The sequence below is a fragment of the Nerophis ophidion genome, linkage group LG20 (genome assembly GCF_033978795.1).
Source record: "Nerophis ophidion isolate RoL-2023_Sa linkage group LG20, RoL_Noph_v1.0, whole genome shotgun sequence".
Taxonomy (NCBI): domain Eukaryota; kingdom Metazoa; phylum Chordata; class Actinopteri; order Syngnathiformes; family Syngnathidae; genus Nerophis; species Nerophis ophidion.
The window spans coordinates 1645757-1668256 of NC_084630.1; the positions used below are offsets into that span (position 1 = coordinate 1645757).

Here is a 22500-nt window from a genome sequence, read left to right on the forward strand (position 1 = left end):
TGGGATTGGGCCGGCATGCAAAGGCAGTGCCTTCAAGGTTTATTGGTGATCTGTACTTCTCCCTACGTCCGTGTACACAGCGGCGTGTTAAAAAGTCATGAATTTTACTTTTGTAACCGATACCGATAATTTTGAAACCGGTAATTTCTGATATTACATTTTACAGCATTTATGGGCAGTCCGATATTATTGAACATCTCTAGTTAAGTTGTAAGAATCATTTGAGCGGTCAAACAAGTTAGCATCTGTACAATAAATCTAACATTATCGGGACCATAGGCCGCACCGGATTATAGGGCGCACTGCCGATGGTCTATATGTTCATATATTAGGTGCACCAAATTATAAGGCATATTACTACTATTTTTTGTAAATGTAATTGTGGTCCACATAATATGTATTGGTGGTTCTATGGTCCTGCGATGTGGTGGCGACTTGTCCAGGGTGTACCCGCCTTCCAGCCGATTGTAGCTGAGATAGGCACCAGCGCCCCCGCGATCCCAAAGGGAATAAGCGGTAGAAAATGGATGGGATGGTTTCTATGCTCAAAATGTTGCATAGATGATGTTTTACAGATCATCTTCAAGTCGCTTTCTGACAGTCGCTTCAGTATACGACGTTTTGTGTGCGGTCTTATATACGTGGCTCGCCTTCTCCCCGTCATCTTTGTTGTAGCGTGTAGCGTGCAAGGACAGGAGTGGAAAAAGTGTCAATAAAATGGAGCTAACAGTTTTAATGACATCCAGAAATTACTTCAATCAATAATGGTGCAGCATCTCCTCATCCGGAAACAACAACACCGGAAATGTGTCCCGCCAAAAACCGTCCGACCAGAACAGGATAAAACATATATTTATCATGTTTTTTTTTTCAAAATGCTCAGTGGCCTTGTGGCTAGAGTGTCCTCCCCGAGACTGGAAGGTTGTGAGTTCAAACCCTGGCCGAGTCATACCAAAGACTATAAAAATGGGAGCCATTACCTCCCTGCTTGGCACTCAGCACTAAGAGTTGCAATTGGGGGTTAAATCACCAACAATTATTGCTGGGTGCGGCCACCGCTGCTGCTCACTGCTCCCCTCACCTCCCAGGGGGGTGAACAAGGGAATGGGTCAAATGCAGAGGATAATTTCACCACACTTAGTGTGTGTGTGGCTGTAGTTGGGACTTTAACTTTAAACTTTAAAAGGATTACAAAAAAGTGGGAGCAAAACTTTACTGTGGGACCCCATCTTTATCTTTATTGGTGCGTGCAAAACAGCAGCAGGCGGCTCTAATACTAATCAAATGTCATTCCGGGGGCCATAGATCATTCATGACTTGACTTTGACACATGCGGTCTAGAGCATGGGTGTCAAACTCTGGCCCCCGTGTATTTTCATTTGGCCCTTGAGGCAATATCAAATTAACGTTAGAGCTGGCCCGCCGGTATTAAACAGCGGCGGTGTCGCTGTAACACCGCATTCACCGCTAATACTCATACTTGCTAATGCCCCCGATTTTCCAAGGAGACTCCCAAATTTCAGTGCGACTCACGAAAATCACCAGGGGGCAACCATTCTCCAAAATTTCTCCCGATTCCCACCTGGACAACAACATTGGGGGCGTGCCTTCAAGGCACTGCCTCAAGCGTCCTCTAAAATCTTTCGTCACGTCCGCTTTTCCTACGTAGAAACAGCGTGCCGGCCTAGTCACATGATATATGTGGCTTTTACACACACACACACACGCTAATGCAATGCATACTTGGTCAACAGCCATACAGGTCACACTGAGGGTGGCCGTATAAACAACTTTAAGACTGTTACAAATATGCACCACACTGTGAACCAACACTAAACCAGAATGACAGGCACATTTCGGGAGAACATCCGCACTGTAACGCAACATAAACACAGCAAAACAAATACACAGAACCCCTTGCAGCACTACCTCTTCCTGGACGCTACAATATAAAAATGTATTATTAGCCTGTGGGAAAAGTTTATTCTGATATTTACCTGAGAAGGCTGCAAATAGAAAAGAGGCATTCAATTTCTATTTAAATTTGATTTGATATGCCATTGCTATTTTTAAATTATTAGTATTATTTGAAACTGGATTTTGCATGTCACTAAAGTTATATAAGTCTCGCTTGTTCAATATTCAATGCAAAACTTGTTTGGGTCCTCATTAAAAGGTTCATTTGTTCAACCTTGGCCCGCGGCTTTGTTCACTTTTAAATGTTGGCCCACTTTGTATTTGAGTTTGACCGCCCTGGTCTAGCAGGTCAAGCACCAACAAAATGTATTTAAATTAACTTCAATGAGAGACATGGATTTGAAATACAACTGTTTTGAGTCAAGAGCTCCGTCACAGAACCAATTAAGTTGTATTACAACTTGCAAGCCATGACCCTAATCTGGCTAGTAGAAGGCTAGGTTTCTATGATAGTCTCTTGATTAGTACCGCTATTGCAGATGTTATATATGATAGTGGGTGTTGAAATTATTTCAGGAGGAGGACACCTGTGTCTGGCTCCACTACCGTCTTATTTACGCACTTCACCTTGCAAGAGGATCTTAATCCACTAACCAGACCAGATAGCACCTAACTGGCCTCATCCACAGGCTCTCAGTGGCCGTAGATCATTCATTTCTGCGGGCCTTGACTTTGACAACACTGCTCTACTGCCATCTGTTGGCTAATGTACATAGTGCACTCCCCACATTTGTCACCGTTCATGTGTCAGGTAAACCCAGACGAATGGGACCATATTAATACCCTTCGTACTGCAAGTTTAGGGCCGCACGGTAGAACAGGGGTTAGTGCGTCTGCCTCACAATACGAAGGTCCTGAGAAGTCCTGAGTTCAAACCCGGGCTCGAGATCTTTGTGTGGAGTTTGCATGTTCTCCCCGTGACTGCGTGGGTTCTACTCCGGCTTCCTCCCACCTCCAAAGACATGCACCTGGGGATAGGCCCCTCCCACCTCCAAAGACATGCACCTGGGGATAGGCCCCTCCCACCTCCAAAGACATGCACCTGGGGATAGGTAGATTGGCAACACTAAATGGTCCCTAGTGTGTGAATGTTGTCTATCTATCTGTGTTGGCCCTGCGATGAGGTGGCGACTTGTCCAGGGTGTACACCGCCTTCCGCCTGAATGCAGCTGACATAGGCTCCAGCACCCCCCCGCGACACCAAAAGGGACAAGCGGTAGAAAATGGATGGATGGATATACTTTTTGGACATTCATGGAATCCATCGTATCCATTCATTTTCTACCGTTTGTCCCTTTTGGGTCACAGGGGGTGCTGGAGTCTATCTCAGCTGCATTCGGACAGAATATAGGTGAAAATGTGCAAAATAAAAAAATGAATACAACATTCCTGTCAACGAAGATTTGCGTCAGCCTGCGACAGTCTTTTTGATAGTAGGCTAATATAGCTAATATAGACACTTACCGGATTTCCTTGAATTGGCGCCGGGGCGCTAATTATTTTAAAACCTCTTCTCACTCCTGCGCTTACCAAAGGCATGCGGTAAAAGTAAGCATGCGCTAATTAATTCAAAACCTCTTCTCACTCCTGCGCTTACCAAAGGCATGCGGTAAAAGTAAGCATGCGCTAATTAATTTAAAACCTCCTCACTCCGGCACTTACCAAAGGTATGCAGTAAAAATTTGAGTGTGATGTAAGCTTGGACCTATAAATCCTACTGAATAGCTCTTAATCTTCTTCCCTTTATGCGATTTCAAATGACTGGTATTGAAATCAGCCTCCTCCTTTTTGAAAATGATGACAGGGGAAGTGTCACTCGTGACGTCACGAGTTTGACCAGGCGGTAATACTAAACATGCGCTAATTATTTTGCGAAGCGAGTTTGCATACTTTATGCCTGGCGGCAATTCAAGGAAATACGGTACATCAAGTGTTGCCAACATTATAACATCCATCCATCCATTTTCTACTGCTTATCCCTTAAAGGGGTTGCGGGGGATGCTTGAGCCTATCTTAGCTGCATTCGGGCGGAAGGCGGGGTACACCCTGGACAAGTCGTCACCTCATCGCAGAACCAACACAGATAGACAAACAACATTCACACTCACAAAAAATCTAAATAAAAAGTAAAATACCGTATTTCCTTGAATTGCCGCATGGCATATAGTATGCGCCTGCCTTGAATTACTGCCGGGTCAAACTCGCTTCGCAGAATATTTTCAAAAGCGACGAGGCCGATTTCAATACCGGTAATTTGAAATCGCATAAAGGGAAGAAGATTAAGAGCTATTCAGTAGGATTTAAGGTCCAAGCTTACATCACACTCAAATTTTTACTGCATGCCTTTGGTAAGTGCCTTAGTGAGAAGAGGTTTTAAAATAATTAGCGCATGCTTACTTTTACCGCATGCCTTTGGTAAGTGCCTTAGTGAGAAGAGGTTTTAAAATAATTAGCGCATGCTTACTTTTACCGCATGCCTTTGGTAAGTGCCTTAGTGAGAAGAGGTTTTAAAATAAGTAGCGCATGCTTACTTTTACCGCATGCCTTTGGTAAGTGTCGTAGTGAGAAGAGGTTTTAAAATAAGTAGCGCATGCTTACTTTTACCGCATGCCTTTGGTAAGTGTCGTAGTGAGAAGAGGTTTTAAAATAATTAGCACATGCTTACTTTTACCACATGCCTTTGGTAAGTGTCGTAGTGAGAAGAGGTTTTAAAATAATTAGCACATGCTTACTTTTACCGCATGCCTTTGGTAAGTGTCGTAGTGAGAAGAGGTTTTAAAATAATTTGCACATGCTTACTTTTACCACATGCCTTTGGTAAGTGTCGTAGTGAGAAGAGGTTTTAAAATAATTAGCACATGCTTACCTTTACCACATGCCTTTGGTAAGTGTCGTAGTGAGAAGAGGTTTTAAAATAATTAGCACATGCTTACTTTTACCGCGTGCCTTTGGTAAGTGTCGTAGTGAGAAGAGGTTTTAAAATAAGTAGCGCATGCTTACTTTTACCGCGTGCCTTTGGTAAGCGCAGGAGTGAGAAGAGGCTTTAAATTAATTAGCGCATGCTTACTTTTACCGCATGCCTTTGATAAGTGCCTTAGTGAGAAGAGGTTTTAAAATATTTAGCGCATGCTTACTTTTACCGCATGCCTTTGGTAAGTGCCGGAGTGAGAAGAGGCTTTAAATTAATTAGTGCATGCTTGCTTTTACCGCATGCCTTTGGTAAGTGCCTTGGTGAGAAGAGGCTTTAAAATAATTAGCGCATGCTTACTTTTACTGCATGTCTTTGGTAAGCGCAGGAGTTAGAAGAGGTTTTAAATTAATTAGCGCATGCTTACTTTTACTGCATGTCTTTGGTAAGCGCAGGAGTTAGAAGAGGTTTTAAATTAATTAGCGCATGCTTACTTTTACTGCATGTCTTTGGTAAGCGCAGGAGTTAGAAGAGGTTTTAAATTAATTAGCGCCCCGGCGGCAATTCAAAGAAACACGGAATGCACCGAATTATTGCCAGAGAACGCTACACCTTTGTGATCAACGGCAACATGTTACGCTTTCTTCCGGGGCTTGTGCCAAAGATTCGTGACAACAGGAAATGTCGTTTTGGCGTAAAAAGGCGCCAGCAAACAATGAGGAGGGTTAGCCTGGTGTAGCTTGTATGTTATGGCTGCAGTGGACTACAAAGCCTCTCTATGTTCTGTGCTCTCCGTCACCTGCTTCCAATATGGACACTGTGCGGTCCTGATGTCTCAATCCCAGCCAGGGACATTTTTCTCCCTCCACCCGGTACGACACGCAAAGACGCCGCCGCCACCGCCGACACACATTGGCCGCACATTTGTGTCAGGAAATTGGCAGCTAAACTCACAGATGAGATAATAGGCTGCGGCCGGGGAAGAGAGGACCAGACACTCCCGGGTGTTGCACGGCGACCCTGAGCACACGTGTGCACGGGGTTTTTTATTTTTATTTATCAACGCGACTTGTCGAACATGGACGGGTAAAAGGTCCGATACAATAGCGGGCAGCTGTGCGGCTTTGTGTTGTGCAGAAGGAAAGACGAAAGGGCAGCAACACTGCAAAAAGTCAGTGTTTAAAAACAAGAAAAAAAAAATACAAAAGAGAGGTATTTTACCTGAACTAAATTATCTGCCAATAGAACAGGGGTCACCAAGCTTTTTGAAAGCAAGAGCTACTTCTTGGGTACTAATTAATGCAGAGGGCTACCAGTTTGATACACACTTAAACAAATTGCCAGAAATAGCCAATTTGCTCAATTGACCTTTAATAAATAAATCTATATATATTAAAAAAAAAAAGGGTATTTCTGTCTGTCATTCAATCTTACATTTTTTTTCCTTTTACGTAAGGTGTTTTGTAGAGAATAAATGATGAAAAAAAAACACTTAATTGAACGGTTTAAAAGAGGAGAAAACATGAAAAAAATGAGGGGGGAGGGGGTTGTACAGAGAATAAATTTGGCGTGACAGCTGCAATTGGTCCTCATGTTTGAGACCCCTGATTTAGGACCAAAACCCTTAAAACAGGGCTGTCAAACTCAAATACAGAGTGGGCCCAAATTTTAAAGTGAACAAATCCGCGGGCCAAGGTTGAACAAATGAACCTTTTAATTGGGACCCAAACAAGTTTTGCATTGAATATTAAACAAGCAAGGCTTATATAACTTTATAGTGACATGCAAAATGGAGTTTCAAATAATAATAATAATTATAATAATTTAAAAATATCAATGGTATATTAAATACAATTTAAATTAAAAAATTGAATGTCTCTTTCCTATTTGCAGCTTTCTGATATAAATATCAACATTAACTTGGCGGGGTTTGGTGGTAGCGGGGGGTGTATATTGTAGCATCCTGGAAGAGTTAGTGCTGCAAGGGATTTAGGGTATTTGGTCTGTTACGGTGCGGATGTTCTCCCTAAATGTGGTTGTCATTCTTGTTTGCTGTGGGTTCACAGTGTGGCGCTTATTTGTAACAGTGTTAAAGTAGTTTATAAGGCCACCCTCAGTGTGACTTGTATGGCGGTTGACTAAGTATGCATTGCATTCACTTGTTTGTGTGTAAAGTCCGCATATAGTGTGTGACTGGGCCGGCACAATGTTTGTATGGAGAAAAAGGGACGTGATGACAGGTTGTAGAGGACGTTGAATGCAGTACATCCCCAATGATGTTGTTTGGGTGGAAATCGAGAGAAATTGGGGAGAATGGTTGCCCCGGGTGATTTTCGGCAAGGGCACTGAAATTCGGGAGTCTCCTGGGAAAATCGGGAGGGTTGGTAAGTATGAGTATTAGCGGTGAATGCGGTGTTATAACACTGGAGGGCCAGCTCTAATGTTAATTTGATATTGCCTCAAGGGCCAAATTAAATTACACGGAGGGCCAAATTTGGCCCGCGGGCCAGAGTTTGACACCCGTGCACTAAAACAAGTAAAACATTCTAACATAAAATCTGCTTAGTGATAATAATGATCTTATCAGATAGAAAATAAGCAACTATCCCCCATATTTGAGATATTTAATCTTACTAAGATTTGAGTTTTTGCAGTGTAGGACATTGAAAAATGTCAGCGAAGTAACGCAGCTGAACAGGATGCTTTTAGTCAAAGATCAGCCCGGCTTGTGTGCTTTCATTGTGTTTGCTGACGTCTACAATATCCTGCCCATGTGTCGCCGTCGGTTCTTGGGCCAAGAGTCCAGCCTGGGAGCGTCTGGTCTTAATGCTCCTGCGTCCTGCGTCCCGTGCAGCACCCTTTCGCCGGCCAGTGTTTACGAGCGGGCCCCGGATAGACTGCCGGCCAAACACAACAGCCATGAAACATGGAGCCTGCAGCTAAAGACCCGCACTCCAGTCACACAAGGGCCTGAGAAGGATCCGAACGGAGTCAAGTTGTTGGCCGACATGTAATCTGCAGCTGCGTGACCGTCGCCTGAGCCCGGGACCCGACTACTTTACAGTACATGCCAATATTTCCGCTCAGATAAATCACATAAAGTGGCGAGGGACAGCAAGCCTGCTGACGACATCCAGAAACGTTATCCGTGTCATCCGACAGCAACTCCTACTGTACTGCCGCAATTCTTAGGGCATTGCGTCGATCGCAACTGGACTGTTTAGCTCAGACTTGGGGAAAAAAACAGGGACCGGTAAGTTTTTCAATCTGACCCGCCGGACATTCCTGAATAATCTTTAAAGGCCTACTGAAATGAGATGTTCTTATTTAAAGGGGGATAGCAGGTCCATTCTATGTGTCATACTTCATCATTTCCCCATATTTTTGCTGAAAGGATTTAGTAGAGAACATCCACTATAAAGTTCGCAACTTTTGGTCGCTAATAAAAAAGCCTCGCCTGTAGCGGAAGTAGCAGACGATGTGCGCGTGACGTCACGGGTTGTGGAGCTCCTCACATCTGAACATTCTTTACAATCATGGACACCAGCAGCTAGAGCGATTCGGACTGAGAAAGCGACGATTTCCCCATTAATTTGAGTGAGGATGAAAGATTTGTGGATGAGGAAATTGAGAGTGAAGGACTAGAACAGGGTTAGGGAACCTATGGCTCTAGAGCATGGGTGTCAAACTCTGGCCCATGTAATTTCATTTGGCCCTTGAGGCAATATCAAATAAACATTAGAGCTGGCCCGCCGGTATTAAAAAGTGGCTGCGCATTCACCGCTAATATTCATACTTGCCAACCCTCCCGATTTTCCCGGGAGACTTCCGAAGTTCAGTGCCCCTCCCGAAAATCTCCCTGGGCAACCATTCTCCCGAATATCTCCCGATTTCCGCCCGGACAACAATATTGGGGAGAATTTAAGGCACGGCCTTTAACATTCTCTAAAACATGTCGTCACGTCCGCTTACCCTCCATACGAACAGCTTCATAATGTAAGCGGCTTATACACATTCATAAGTGAATGCATGCATACTTGGTCAACAGCCATACAGGTGACACTTGAGGGTGGCCGTATAAACAACTTTAACACTGTTACAAATATGTGCCACACTGTGAACACACACCAAACAAGAATGACAAACACATTTCGGGTGAACATGCGTACCGTAACACAACAGGACAAATACCCAGAATCCCTTGCAGCACTAACTCTTTCGGTACACTACAATACACGCTACCACCTAAAAGGTTAATTTGTTCAACCTTGGCCCGCGGCTTTGTTCAGTTTTACATTTTGTCCCAGTCTGTATTTGAGAATGAGACCCCAGCTCTAGAGCCAGATGTGGCTCCTTTGATGATAAATCTTAGCCGACGTTGCTTAACACGATAAGTAATGAATACTTCCGCTGGTAATCACCGTGTCAAAAATAACGTTCAAAATATAAAACATTCTCATGCATTTTCATCCATCCATCCGGTTTCTACCGCACCTGTTCAAGAAGTCACATTAATGGTAAGAAGTATTTTATTTATTTTTGGTTAGCCTCAGAATAACAATGTTATTAAAAAGAATACTTTGAAAATGTTGGTCTTTCTTAAAAAATGCATGTATATAGTTGTATTCCGTGTTAAAAATAAATAAAATGTTACGGCTTTCATGGAAATACTCATTCAGCCAAAAAGGTTCCCGACCCCTGGACTAGAAAGAAAAAAAAAAGGCGAGGGCAGTGAGAGCGATTCAGATGTTATCAGACACATTTACTAGGATAATTCTGGAAAATCCTTTATCTGCTTATTGTGTTACTAGTGTTTTAGTGAGATTATATGGTACCTGAAAGCCGGAGGGGTGTGGCCACAGGTGTGGTGACCGCCAGTGTCTCCGGTGGGAGGAGGTAAGAGAGTCCACAGCTGCAGGAGGATGCAAGCTCCACTCATGTCTACGGTAAGAGCCGACTTATTACCACAATTTTCTTACTGAAACCTGCCGGTTGACATGTGGTAGGGAACCATGTTCGCTTGACTGCTCTGTTCCATAGTAAAGTTTCAATTTCGGGAATGTAAACTAGGAAACACCGGCTGTGTTTGTGTTGCTAAAGGCGGCTGCAATACACCGCTTCCCACCTACATCTTTCTTCTTTGACGTCTCCATTATTAATGGAACAAATTGCAAAAGATTCAGCAAAACAGATGTCCAGAATACTGTGTAATTATGCGATCAAAGTAGACTACTTATAGCTTGGATCGGGCTGGGAAAAAAATGTCCGCTACAATCCGAGACGTCATGCGCACGCATCATCATACCGCGACGTTCTCAACAAGATACTCTTCGCGAAATTTAAAGTAGGTATGGTGTTCTTGGGATGCAACTCAGTATTCTTCTTTCTCCAAACACGACGAGTTGAGTTTATACCAAAAAGTTCTATTTTGGTTTCATCTGACCACATGACATTCTCCCAATCCTCTGCTGTATCATCCGTGTATCCATTTTGGTATAAACTCAACTGGTGGTGTTTGGAGGAAGAAGAATACTGAGTTGCATCCCAAGAACACCATACCTACTGTGAAGCATGGGGGTGGAAACATCATGCTTTGAGGCTGTTTTTCTGCTAAGGGGACAGGACGATTGATCCGTGTTAAGGAAAGAATGAATGGGGCCATGTATCCTGAGATTTGGAGCCAAAACCTCCTTCCATCAGTGAGAGCTTTGAATGCTTGACCTTTGTCATCATTTTAAGTGGGAGAACTTGCACATATCAGTGACTGACTAAAAACTTTTTTGCCCCACTGTGTGTTCACTATTTTATTTAAGGACTTAATTGCAAAAATAAATTCATGTTTAATATACCCTAAGATAAAGCCAATAATTCCATTTTTTGTGGTCCCCATTTTTTAGAAAAGTACCGGTACCAAAATATTGGTATCGTTACAACACTAGTATCCATCCATCATCTTCCACTTATCCGAGGTCGGGTCGCGGGGGCAGCAGCCTAAGCAGGGAAGCCCAGACTTCCCTCTCCCCAGCCACTTCGTCTAGCTCTTCCCGGGGATTCCGAGGCGTTCCCAGGCCAGCCGGGAGACATAGTCTTCCCAACGTGTCCTGGGTCTTCCCTCTGGCCTCCTACCGGTAGGACGTGCCCTAAACACCTCCCTAGGGAGGCGTTCGGGTGGCATCCTGACCAGATGCCCGAACCACCTCATCTGGCTCCTCTCCATGTGGAGGAGCAGCGGCTTTACTTTGAGTTCCTCCCGGATGGCAGAGCTTCTCACCCTAAGGGAGAGACCCGCCACCCGGCAGAGGAAACTCATTTGGGCCGCTTGTACCCGTGATCTTGTCGTTTCCGTCAAAACCCAAAGTTCATGACCATAGATGAGGATGGGAGCGTAGATCGACTGATAAATTGAGAGCTTTGCCTTCCGGCTCAGCTCCTTCTTCACCTCAACGAATCGGTACAGCGTCCGCATTACTGAAGACGCCGCACCGATCCGCCTGTCGATCTCACCATCCACTCTTCCCTCACTCGTGAACAAGACTCCTAGGTACTTTAACTCCTCCACTTGGGGCAGGGTCTCCTCCCCAACCCGGAGATGGCACTCCACCCTTTTCCGGGAGAGAACCATGGAATCGGACTTGGAGGTGCTGATTCTCATTCTGGTCGCTTCACACTCGGCTGCGAACCCATCCAGCAAGAGCTGAAGATCCGGTCAGATGAAGCCATCAGGACCACATCATCTGCAAAAAGCAAAGACCTAATCCCGTGGCCACTAAACCGGAACCCCTCAACGCCTTGACTAGTATGGATTAAGTTATTTTTTTTTTATAAAGAATAGTCAAGCAACCCATACTGTTGTGTATTAGAGTCCTGAAAAGGCCCAAAACCTTGCACACAGTCCCGCCTCCTGTCCTGTTGTGCCGGTTGCGAGCCAGCGAGGAAACCCTGGCGGGACGCTAACACGGCGACTAACTGGCCGTTCCTGGCCTGGCCTCGGATAACACAACCTCCCTGCTTCCTCTCGCAGCCTGATGTGACAAATATGTGCGAGAGGGGGAGAGGTGGGACGCGGGCCCGGCGCTCGGCCCTGAACCCGGGCCGGGCCGGGGGTTTAGAAGCCGAGCCAAGCGCGATGGAAGGCCCAAGGCGGTCGCACGGAGACCCGTGAGGAGCCGTGTTTACGCTCACAGTCTCCCTCCTCTCCTCCGTTAAAGCAAACACAGATGTTTCTGACACATGTGCACGCTGGCTTCCTTATTAAGCGGCTTGTAATCAATTTCTTTCTTTGCTGGTGAAGCCTTTAACGTGGTCCTGGTGCAGACTGGAAGGATGCAAGATGGAATGGAAAAGAAGGCCGCCTCTTTTCCTTCTTCTGTCTGCTCTCTTGCTGCTTTAATGCTCCTTAACGCTGCAGATATGAGAGGAGATGCTAGCTCGGCGTAATAAGTCGGTGATTAGAGGGGCGTCTTGTCACAGCGCAGATAGTGCCACGCTCTAATTGCCGTATTAGACGGCCCTTAACTATCTTGTCAGCTGTCAACACGGCGGAGGTGCGCTTGATATTTCCATTTGTTTGCCCGCGTCTGCCGTGGCTTTTGGGCCCGCCTAATTAGCGAGAGGCATCAACCCGCTAACTGCACACCTTTTTTTTTGGTAAGAGGGATTTTTACGGTTTTAAACTTTTCCAACTAAACCTGGCATAGTGCCCTCGGGATCAATACCAGGACCAAAATGGTTCAATCTCCATGCAAAACGACAATTGTAGAGTTACCAAGGACTTACATTTAGTTCTTTTTGCAGACACGACAGAATTATGTTCAGGAGAGACCACACAGAACTTAATACAAATAATAACAGAAGAAATGTACAAATTAAAGCCATGGTTTGACAAAAACAGACTGGCGGGCTGGGCGTTTCCCACCTAGGCCTTTGGTGATGTCCGACTTCAATGATTACCTCTCAAAATACCATCATTTATGTCCCAACATCCCAATTTCTGGATAAATACTATACAGAAACATATTTACACACTACTGGGCATCGAAACACATCAACAGTACACAAAACGGGTTATTGAAATGGTTTGACAAAAAACAGACGTTCCTTGAATCTCAGTAAAACAGACTGCCGGGCTGGGCGTTTCCCACCTAGGCCTTTGGTGATGTCCGACTTCAATGATTACCTCTCCAAATACCATTATTTATGTCCCAACATCACCATTTCTGGATAAATACTATACAGAAACACATTGGTGTACCCCGACTTCCGCCAGATTGCAGCTGAGATAGGCTCCAGCACCTCCGCGATCCCAAACGGGACAAGCGGTAGGAAATGGATGGATGGATGGATATTTACACACTACTGTCCATCAAACACATCAACAGTGTACAAAAGGGGTTATTGGAATGGTTTGACAAAAACAGACGTTCCTTGAATCTCAGTAAAACTCAGTGGCGTTTCCCACCTAGGCCTTCTGTGATGTCCCTCTCAAAATACCATCTTTTATGTCACCATGAATTGATTAACGTGGACCCCGACTTAAACAAGTTGAAAAACTTATTGGGGTGTTACCATTTAGTGGTCAATTGTACGGAATATGTACTGAACTGTGCAATCTACTAATAAAAGTATCAATCAATCAATCAATCAAACCACATGACCATTGCTTGATAAATACTATACAGGAACACATTTACGCACTACTGGGCATCGAATCACATCAACAGTGTACAAAACGGGTTATTGAAATGGTTTGACAAAAACAGACGATCCTGGAATCTCAGTGGCGGGCCGGGCGTTTCCCACCTAGGCCTTTGGTGATGTCCGACTTCAATGATTACCTCTCTAAATACCATCATTTATGTCACCACATGACCATTGCTGGATAAATACTATACAAAAACATATTTACACACTACTGGGCATCGAAACACATCAACAGTATATAAAATGGGTTATTGAAATGGTTTGACAAAAACAGACGATCCTGGAATCTAAGTGGCGGGTCGGGCGTTTCCCACCTAGGCCTTTGGTGATGTCCGACTTCAATGATTACCTCTCCAAATACCATTTTTTATGTCCCAACATCACCATTTCTGGAGAAATACTATACAGAAACACATTGGTGTACCCCGACTTCCGCCAGATTGCAGCTGAGATAGGCTCCAGCACCTCCGCGATCCCAAATGGGATATTTACACACTACTGTCCATCAAACACATCAACAGTGTATAAAACGGGTTATTGGAATGGTTTGACAAAAACAGACGTTCCTTGAATCTCAGTAAAACTCAGTGGCGTTTCCCACCTAGGCCTTCTGTGATGTCCCTCTCAAAATACCATCTTTTATGTCACCATGAATTGATTAACGTGGACCCCGACTTAAACAAGTTGAAAAACTTATTGGGGTGTTACCATTTAGTGGTCAATTGTACGGAATATGTACTGTACTGTGCAATCTACTAATAAAAGGATCAATCAATCAATCAATCAATCAAACCACATGACCATTGCTTGATAAATACTATACAGGAACACATTTACGCACTACTGAGCATCGAAGCACATCAACATTGTAGAAAACGGGTTATTGAAATGGTTTGACAAAAACAGACGATCCTGGAATCTCAGAGGCAGTTCGGGCGTTTCCCACCTAGGCCTTTGGTGATGTCCGACTTCAATGATTACCTCTCAAAATACCATCATTTATGTCACCACATCACCATTGCTGGATAAATACTATACAAAAACATATTTACGCACTACTGGGCATCGAAACACATCAACAGTACACAAAATGGGTTATTGAAATGGTTTGACAAAAAACAGACGTTCCTTGAATCTCAGTAAAACTGACTGGCGGGCTGGGCGTTTCCCACCTAGGCCTTTGGTGATGTCCGACTTCAATGACTACCTCTCCAAATACCATTATTTATGTCCCAACATCACCATTTCTGGATAAACACTATACAGAAACACATTGGTGTACCCCGATTTCCGCCAGATTGCAGCTGAGATAGGCTCCAGCACCTCCGCGATCCCAAACGGGACAAGCGGTAGGAAATGGATGGATGGATGGATATTTACACACTAGTGTCCATCAAACACATCAACAGTGTACAAAAGGGGTTATTGGAATGGTTTGACAAAAACAGACGTTCCTTGAATCTCAGTAAAACTCAGTGGCGTTTCCCACCTAGGCCTTCTGTGATGTCCCTCTCAAAATACCATCTTTTATGTCACCATGTCTACCATGAATTGATTAACGTGGACCCCGACTTAAACAAGTTGAAAAACTTATTGGGGTGTTACCATTTAGTGGTCAATTGTACGGAATATGTACTGAACTGTGCAATCTACTAATAAAAGTATCAATCAATCAATCAATCAATCAATTAAACCACATGACCATTGCTTGATAAATACTATACAGGAACACATTTACGCACAACTGGGCATCGAATCACATCAACAGTGTACAAAACGGGTTATTGAAATGGTTTGACAAAAACAGACGATCCTGGAATCTCAGAGGCAGTTCGGGCGTTTCCCACCTAGGCCTTTGGTGATGTCCGACTTCAATGATTACCTCTCTAAATACCATCATTTATGTCCCATCACCACCATTGCTGGATAAATACTATACAAAAACATATTTACACACTACTGGGCATCGAAACACATCAACAGTATATAAAACGGGTTATTGAAATGGTTTGACAAAAACAGACGTTCCCTGAATCTCAGTAAAACTCAGTGGCGGGTCGGCTGTTTCCCACCTAGGCCTTTGGTGATGTCCGACTTCAATGATTACCTCTCCAAATACCATCATTTATGTCACCACATGACCATTGCTGGATATATACTATACAAAAACATATTTACACACTACTGGGCATCGAAGCACATCAACATTGTAGAAAACGGGTTATTGAAATGGTTTGACAAAAACAGAGGATCCCTGAATCTCAGTAAAACTCAGTGGCGGGTCGGGTGTTTCCCACCTAGGCCTTTGGTGATGTCCGACTTCAATGATTACCTCTCTAAATACCATTTTTTATGTCACCACATGACCATTGCTGGATAAACACTACACAGAAACATTTACGCACTACTGAGCATTGAACCATATCAACAGTGTACAAAACGGGTTATTTTTTGGCGCATTTAAAAATCACTAAAAGTGCATCGGCAATTAAAACATATCTTATGTGGTACTGTCAAAATTAAACCTGCAAAAAAAAACATTAAAAGTGAAAAAATAAAGAATTACAATATCTAAACTCACAATTTGTGGCAACCATTGTGGAACACTTCCTCCTTCCTGCTAAATTGCAACTTGTGAATGGATACTCCTTGGGAATGACAAGTGTCTAATCACAGTCTCGTTAACGTCAGGCTACTGTCGACAACTTGTCATCTGATTGGCTATCGCAACTGTCTATCAACTGTATGTGTTCTCAAATTCATCCGCTAACAGTCGCAACGTAAGGCCAGCTCCAAGGCTTTACTGATCTGATATGCCAACCTTTTTTCAGTGATGTACCCCCTGAGAACATTTGTTTTTAATTCAAGTACCCCCTAATCAGATCAAAGCATTTTTGCTTGAAAAAAAGAGATAAAGAAGTAAAAAATACAGCACTATGTCATCAGTTTCGGATTTATTAAATTGTACTGAATATGAGTGTGAATGTTGTCTGTCTATCTGTGTTGGCCCTGCGATGAGGTGGCAACTTGTCCAGGGTGTACCCTGAGATAGGCGCCAGCCCCCCTGCCGCGACCCCAAAAGGGAATAAGCGGTAGAAAATGGATGGATGGATGGATAAATTGCATAACAGTGCAAAATATTGCTCATTTGTAGTGGTCTTTCTTCAACTATTTGGAAAAAAGATATAAAAATAATGAAAAACTTGTTGAAAAATAAACAAGTGATTCGATTATAAACCAAGATTTCTCCACATAGAAGTAATCATCAACTTAAAGTGTCCTCTTTGGGGATTGTAATAGAGATCCATCTGGATTCATCAACTTACTTCTAAACATTTCTTCACAAAAAAATAAATATTTAACATCAATATTTATGGAACATGTCCACAAAAAAATCCAACACTGAAAATTGCATTGTTGTATTTCTTTTCACATAATTTGTTGAAGTATTATTCAATAAGTATATTTATAAAGGATCTTTGAATTGTTGCTATTTTTAGAATATCTGAAAAATAAATCTCAGGTACCCCTTGGCATACCTTCAAGTACCCCCATTTGAGAACTACTGGGGAGAGGGAAGTCTGGGTTTCCCTGCTTAGGCTGTTGCCCCCGCGACCCGACCTCGGATAAGCGGAAGATGATGGATGGATGGATGGATGGATGGATGTGATATGCTATGGCAATTATCTATCAACTGTATGTGGCTGTTCACTGACAGTACACGGACGCCCGCATTGTTGATTCTGAAGGCCCCCGGGCAGATTTGGTACAGCATGGCAACATAAAATAGTTTGATTCTGATTGGATTAAAAACTCTAAGCAAAAAACAATAGCACTGGAAGGAACATATTCTGACATGAAGATAATATGAATACAACATGACTATAACATGAATTTTGCCCTCTTTTTGTGCACGATCCCTTCCATCCTTATCCTTTCCATCCTTAGTAACTGAGATACTGTGGGGAACAATTTCCCTTGTGGATCAATAAAGTTTGTTTAAAGGCCTACTGAAAGCCACTACTAGCCACCACGCAGTCTGATAGTTTATATATCAATGATGAAATATTAACATTGCAACACATGACAATACGCCCGCTTTAGTTTACTAAATTGCAATTTTAAATTTCCCGCGAAGTATCCTGTTGAAAACGTCGCGGAATGATGACGCGTGTTTGTGACGTCTCGGGTTGTAGCGGACATATTAGCCCAGCACCACACACGGCTAAAAGTCGTCTCTTTTCATCACATAATTACACAGTAATTTGAACATCTGTGTTGCTGAATCTTTTGCAATTTGTTCAATTAATAATGGAGACGTCAAAGAAGAATGCTGTTGGTGGAAAGCGGTGGATTGCAGCTGCCTTTAGCACCGAAACACAGCCAGTGTTTCTTTGTTTGTTGTGAAGCTTTAACACAGAGCGGTCAAGCGAACATGTTTCTCTATGTCAACCAGCAAGTTTTTGGATGGGAAAATTGTGATGTTAAGTCGGCTCTTACCGGAGACTTCAGTGGATTAAGCGACCTCATCCTGCAACTCAAAAATGCAGCTTTGATCTTGGCTCCTCCATTGGCTTCTATGAGAGACACTGGCGTTCACCGCAGCCCTCCGACTTTCAGGTATGACTTTATAATCTCACTAAAACACTATTAAAACAATAAGCAGATAAGAGATCTTCCAGAATTATCCTAGTAAATGTGTCTAATTACATCTGAAACGGTCCCACTGCCGCCGCCTGGAGCAATCGCCTTTACTTTTTTTTTGTTGCGCTTCACTCTAACTTTCCTCATCCACGAATCTTTCATCCTCGCTCAAATTAAAGGGGAATTTGTCGCTTTCTTGGTCCAAATAGCTCTTGCTGCTGGAGGCTATGATTATAAACAATGTTCAGATGTGAGGAGCCCTACAACCCGTGACGTCACGCGCACATCGTCTGCTACTTCCGGTACAGGCAAGGCTTTTTTATTAGCGACCAAAAGTTGCGGACTTTATCTTCGATGTTCTCTACTAAATCCTTTCAGCAAAAATATGGCAATATGGGGAAATGATGAAGTATGACACATAGAATGGAGCTGCTATCCCCGTTTGAAGAAGAACATCTCATTTCAGTAGGCCTTTAAGTCTAAGTCTAATAACAGCAGATGTGGTCGCGAGTTTGTGAAGGCCTTTGAGATACCTCTGATTGACGAATACATTTTGATTGATTGAAGAATTACAGACAAAGTGGACAGAACCAAGATGTATCGAACACATTTACAGTGGATCTGAGCAAGAACAGAAAACGCAGAACGTCTTACTGGCTTCATTGAAAAGCATAATTGCTATCCAAATGTACACAGTTTTTGTGAAGTGTCTGCTAAACTGACGTTTGACTATGTCAATTTACGTCAACAGTCCCGCTCACTTTCCAAATGTCAAGTGCGGACTAATCCGACCCCGGAGAGCCCGGTCGAATAATGTGCCGCCTGACTGAGTGTCACAAAGAGGCCGCACGCTTGCAAGAGGTGTAATTCCAGGTTTAATCCGGGATTAGCTGCTGTTCACTTTGACACCCTTGCTGTAGTAATCTGGTTTACCACCTGAGAGCAGGTGGATGTGAAGGTACTGTAGCAGATTAGGACTGATCCGCATATTATATGTGGCAAACTGTAGAAGACGTCTTGTTATTGAAGAAGGATGTTAAAGGCCTACTGATATTTAAACGGGGATAGCAGCTCCATTCTATGTGTCATACTTCATCATTTCGCCATATTGCCATATTTTTGCTGAAAGGATTTAGTAGAGAACATCGATGATGAAGTTCGCAACTTTTGGTCGCTAATAAAAAAGCCTTGCCTGTGCAGGAAGTAGCAGACGATGTGCGCGTGACGTCACGGGTTGTAGGGCTCCTCACATTTGAACATTGTTTACAATCATGGCCACCAACAGCTAGAGCGATTCAGACCGAGAAAGCGATGATTTCCCCATTAATTTGAGCGAGGATGAAAGATTCGTGGATGAGGAAATTCAGAGTGGAGACATAGAAAAAAATAAATGGATAAAATAAAAATGGCGAGGGCAGTGAAAGCGATTTAGATGTTTTTAGACACATTTACTAGGATAATTCTTGGAAATCCCTCATCTGCTATTGTGTTGCTAGTGTTTTAGTGAGTTAAATAGTACCTTAAAGTCGGAAGGGTGTTAATTTGAGCGTCAATGAAAGATTCGTGGATGAAAAAAGTTGGAGTGAAGCACTAAAAAAAGGCGACGGCCGTGGGAGCAATTTAGATGTTTTTAGACACATTTACTAGGGTAATTCTGGAAAATCCCTTATCGGCTTATTGTGTTAATAGTGTTTTAGTGAGATTATAAAGTCATACCTGAAAGTCGGAGGGCTGCGGTGACTCAGAGAGAAGCCAATGGAGGAGCCAAGATCACAGCTGCCTTTTTGACAGCTGCTGCAGGAGGACGCTAACACCGCACACGTCTCCGGTAAGAGCCGACTTAATATCGCAATTTTCTCATCCAAAAACTTGCTGATTGACATGTGGTGGAGAAACATGTTCGCTAAAGCTTCACAACAAACAAAGAAACACAAGCTGTGTTTCAGTTGCTAAAGGCAGCCGCAATACACCGCTTCCCACCTACATCTTTCTTCTTTGACGTCTCCATTATTAATTGAAAAAATTGCAAAAGATTCAGCAACACAGATGTCCAAATACTATGTAATTATGCGATGAAAAGAGACGACTTTTAGCCGTAACTGGTGCTGGGCTAACATGTCCGCTACAACCAATAACGTCACGCGCACGCGTCATCATACGGGTCACGATTCTGCGACGTTTTCAACAAGAAACTCCGCGGGAAATTTAAAATTGCAATTTAGTAAACTAAAGCGGGCGTATTGGCATGTGTTGCAATGTTAATATTTCATCATTGATATATAAACTATCAGACTGCGTGGTGGCTAGTAGTGGCTTTCAGTAGGCCTTTAAGTGAACGGTCTGACACCAGGGTGAAGTCATGGTCACGATGTAGATGTTGATCCCAAAGTCGAGACTAAAGTCTATCTGCGACGGCTCATTGATCGCGTCGGACATTGTGAAATCCAGATTGTGCGGACGTGGACTCTGACCTGACACCCTTGAAGTCGCAGGATTGTCGCACCGCTGAAATGGGAGACTGTAAATTCATAAAAGGTTGTGATAAGCTTGGTTGAGGTGTTGCGTGTCTGTTGAGAGTGATTCTCACTCACTAGTGCTCCATCTAGTGGTAGGCCAAAGAATCACTTGATTAAAGTACAGGGTTTTATTTTCCTATATTCAAACAGCGTTATTGTCCAAATTGTGTGTAATATTACAGTCGCAAAAATGATTAAGAATACTAATTAAAACCTCTCCCTTGTTTGAATGAATATTCAGGCCTACTACGCTACTGTATTTCAATGTTGGTAATTATGCTGTAATTGGAATGCCATTTTTTTCTGAGGTTGTACTTGGTGAAAAAAGCTTCAACCATTGTGTTAAGACTAAAATGTTGCTTTAACAGATGGTTAAATCGTCTTTCTTTTTTATTTTATTTTTCTGGTAACATTTAGAATTCCCTGGTAAACTATGAGCATTATCTACATAATGGTGGGAAACCCGTGGAACCTTCCACTCAATTAAAAACAATGTTAACAGATGATTGAATTTGTTTTATATTTTCCTGGCAAATTCTAAGATTTCCTGGTTTATACATATACATATGTATAAATATACATATATATATACTCATATATACACATATATATATATAGATATACATATATATACACATATACACATACATATATATACATATACACATGTATACAAAGTTAAAGTTAAAGTACCAATGGTTGTCACACACATACTAAATGTGGCGAAATTATTCTCTGCATTTGACCCATCACCCTTGATCACCCCTTGGGAGGTGAGGGGAGCAGTGGGCAGCAGCGGTACCGCGCCCGGGAATCATTTATGGTGATTTAACCCCCGATTCAGACCCTCAATGCTGAGTGCCATATATATATATATATATATACATACATACATATATATATATACATATATACATACATATATACATACATATATACATACATATATACATACATATATGCATACATATATGCATACATATATACATACATATATATGTATATATATACATATATATATATACATACATATATACATACATATATATATATATATACATACATACATATATATGTATATATATACATACATATATATGTATATATATACATACATATATATACATACATACATATATATCTACATACATACATATATATATCTACATACATACATACATACATACATACATACATATATATATATATATATATATACACACACACACACACACACACATGTATATATATACATATACATAAACATACACGTGTATATATATACATACATATACACGTGTATATATACATACATATATATATACATACATACATACATACATACACACACTTATATATTTATATACACAAATATACACATATACATTTATATATAGATATAAATATAATTTCCTCCATGATGTTGACATGTTTGCTAGGTACATAGTTATGTTCAATAATAGTTATGTGTTCTTTACAATACTCCAAAAAAGTCATAAAAACGAAAGTGAGGATGTGAATTATTAAGACAAATGTTTGTCATTTGTCTTCCCTGGTTTAACTCCTCTTTTCACTCCGCCGTCGTGTCGGGAGGCGAATTTACAGCCCGCAGCTGCTGTCGATACAGATGTTTTCATTTGCCTGTACCATCAAACGTTTTCTTCTGGCTCTCTGCAATTTTTTGGTGTGTTTGTTTTCCCCCACTTGTAGCATGACCTCCACTAGAGCACCAACGGGTGCGAGTGCGACGCTCTG

At 42.4% G+C, this 22500-nt stretch overlaps 1 protein-coding gene across 3 annotated transcripts in view; it reads left to right on the forward strand.

Annotated features, from left to right (window-relative positions):
• bnc2 (basonuclin zinc finger protein 2) overlaps positions 1–22500 on the forward strand; it is a 529938-nt gene that overhangs the window by 370599 nt on the left and 136839 nt on the right. The gene's annotated exons all lie outside the window — the stretch shown is intronic.